Genomic DNA, 3318 nt, shown 5'->3' on the forward strand with positions numbered 1-3318 from the left:
TTCCCCTCTCACCCTAAACCTATGCCCTCTAGTTCTGGACTTCCCGACCCCAGGGAAAATACTTTCCCTATTTCCCCTATCCATGCCCTCACAATTTTGTAAACCTCTATAAGGTCACCCCTTAGCCTCTGACGCTCCAGAGAAAACAGCCCTGCCTGTTCAGCCTCTCCCTGTAGCTCAAATCCTCCAACCCTGGCAACATCTTTGTAACTCTTTTCTGAACGGAAAATGTGTTGCTGGAAAAGCGCAGCATCCAAGGAGCAGGAGAATCGATGTTTCGGGCATGAGCCCTTCTTTAGGACTCATTCCCGAAACGTCAATTCTCCTGCTCCTTGGATGCTGCCTGACCTGCTGCGCTTTTCCAGCAACACATTTTCAGCTCAGATCGCCAGCATCTGCAGTCCTCACTTTCTCCTAAATCTTTTCTGAACCCTTGTTTTTAAGTCTTTTTTAAAAAAAAGATCTTTTTTAAAACAGTACATTTTACACTTTCCTCTGATGATGCAGAACCACAAATGGTAACAGTGACTAATTTTGTAATACAGTAGCAGTTGTTATCATATGATTAAAGAGAACGTTAGTGAATGTCCCATGGGCCCTGGTGATATTAAGGGACTTGCTGAGCACTCATCATGGAAGAGGCAGTAGCATTGCAGGCTTTCTTAGTTGCAATTTACCTCAGCAGCATTTAACATTAGGCCCACTGCAGTAAATGCTTCTGCAAAGTGGTTATAAACGTGATGAATGGAGTGGCTCAGATGGACTGCAAACACCAGCATAACCCGTTGGACTGATTGAAAAAAGATTTACACTTATCTAGTGTCTTTCACAATGCTGTGGACAATCACCTGATGAAGGAGCATCGCTCCGAAAGCTAGTGTGCTTCCAATTAAACCTGTTGGACTATAACCTGGTGTTGTGTGATTTTTAACGTTATCTAAAGTGCTTTCACAGATGGTTAAGTAGGTGCACATATATAAAAATGATCTGTTTCTAAACAGAATTTAAAGCATTGTGGAAAATAATTTCCTAAAAAGAATGCAAACAATGTTCAAGACAGAGATCGATGGATTTTTCAACACAAAGATATTCAAGGGGTATGGGGATTTTATGTGGAAATAAAATTGAGGTAAAAGATTACCCACGATATTGTTGAATGGCAAAACTGTGTTCAAAAGTCAAACAGCCTGTACTTGCTGTATACCCATGATGGAGTCGCCAAATACCCGACTAATGCCATTTACAAGTTCGCTGATGACACCACCGCAGTCAGCCGAATCTCAGATGGTGATGAAACAGACTACAGACGGGAGGTGGAAGACCTGGAAAACCGGTGCACTGAAAACAACCTAGTTCTCAATGCCAGCAAAACCAAGGAACTCATTATTGACTTTCGGTAGGATGTTACACATGCCCCCCTACACATTAACAGCAAAGAGGTGGAACGAGTGGAGAGTGTGAAGCTCCTGGGAGTGGTCATCCACAACAAGCTTTCTTAGACTCTTCATGTGGACGCACTGGTTACAACGTCTCTTCTTCCTCAGGCAGCCGAGGAAATTTGGCATGATGGTGAATACCCTTGCCCATTTTTATAGGTGCGCCAGAGAGCATTCTGTTTGGATGCATCACTACCTGGTATGGCAACTGTACCATTCAAGATCTGAGACAGTTATAGAGAGAGTGGTGAACTTCGCCCAGACAATCACAAAGGCCAACCTCCCATCTATAGAATCCATCTACCAGGCCCGCTGTCAAGGAAAGGCCACCAGTATTGTCAAAGATCCATCCCACCCTGGCAAAGCTTTTCTACACCTCTACCATCAGGGAGAAGGTACAGAAGCCTGAACATATGCACCAGCCAGTTTCACAACAGTTTCTACCCTACTGTTGTTAGAATACTGAAAGGACTCACAAAACCTCTAGCATTCACCTGGACCTGTGTTTTTGCTGCTCTATCATTTGCTTATCTATGCTACTTAATTATGTGATCTGCCTGTATTGCTCGCAAGACAAAGCTTCTCATTGTGCCCCGGTACACGTGACAATAAATTCAGTTCAATTCTTATTTCTTCCAGGCCCACTGAGAAGAAACAATGCATTGACATTTCTCATCAACAGACTATTTTTGGTCTGGTCCTGTAAATACGATATTTCTATATCCAGGGCAAGCTAATAAATGCAACAGACATGTTGATAAATATTTTAAGAGGAAGACTGAAATGCAGTTTTTCGATAGCACTCTTGTTAAGATGTGTGGCTTTTTATAACAAAACCAATATCAAAATTTAAAAGGATTGGGCAGGTAAGGTAAGGTGGCACTGGGAGGTGGGGGATCTCTGCTGTGTGTCATTGGGCAATGCAGGTCAAACTCTTCATGGTAGACAGGGTGGGTCTGTATCAGTGAAAGACAGACTTTATGTTAATGTTGATAGTTGGGAATCACAAGTTTGATGGAAGGCAGTCAGCTGCTGAGGGAAAATGAGACAAGTAACACTAAGGAGATCTTCAACAGTAGGACAGATGGAAAACGTCAAGGCAACGCAGTCACCAGCTGATGCGAGGTCAGAGGGCAGGGTTATATGCTGCAAGACAGGTGCAGAGTAGCTGAGGAATTTACTCAAGGATGAACAAATTAGCCAGGCTGAGTTTCCAAATTTACTAAAACAAACAAGTGTAATCAGAAAATAATACAAAAGAAAAAAAATGTAACTGCCTTGTCCTGTTTAAGGTATTTGGAAGAATTCAGGTTGAATTGAGAATAACAATGTACACCAAAACATGGCAGGAATATATAAGCTGCATTATGCAGTTTCATGATACATCTGATTTCTCTGCTTCTGCTCCAAATGCATCTTGCCTCATCTAGACCATTTTCCCCCTCTCTTGTAGCTTACACAAGTTATATGCAGCTTAATTTATAACTGTGAACACTTCTAAAATTAACAATTTGAATGGAATTTGACAGCAGACATACAAGTCTATAAGAATTAAAAAAGAACAGTAAGGTAATGATCTGGAATAAAGACAAGGAACAAGTAAATACAAATGCTGGCACTGAAACAAAGTAGTATGCTTTAGGCATAGTCAGGACACAGTGGATGCACATCATTGGCAGAATTGGGGAACAGCACACAGCAACTGGCCAAAGGAAAATGGGCACAGTTGAAGAATACATCTGCTTTTGAAGGAAATTAATAAAGTAGAAAAGATTTTGGGATTTCAATGCTACATTCAAGTGACTGAGAAAGTCAGACACAAGGGTTGAGAGCAAGCCTAAGAAATGTTCAAACAAATTATTTTAGGCATAACAAATAGTGG

General features: G+C 41.5%; 1 protein-coding gene across 1 annotated transcript in view; it reads right to left on the bottom strand.

Moving 5' to 3' along the window:
• The window catches only part of fam3c (FAM3 metabolism regulating signaling molecule C), a 45107-nt gene that overhangs the window by 41199 nt on the left and 590 nt on the right, over positions 1-3318 (bottom strand). The gene's annotated exons all lie outside the window — the stretch shown is intronic.

The sequence above is a fragment of the Chiloscyllium plagiosum genome, chromosome 19 (genome assembly GCF_004010195.1).
Source record: "Chiloscyllium plagiosum isolate BGI_BamShark_2017 chromosome 19, ASM401019v2, whole genome shotgun sequence".
Taxonomy (NCBI): domain Eukaryota; kingdom Metazoa; phylum Chordata; class Chondrichthyes; order Orectolobiformes; family Hemiscylliidae; genus Chiloscyllium; species Chiloscyllium plagiosum.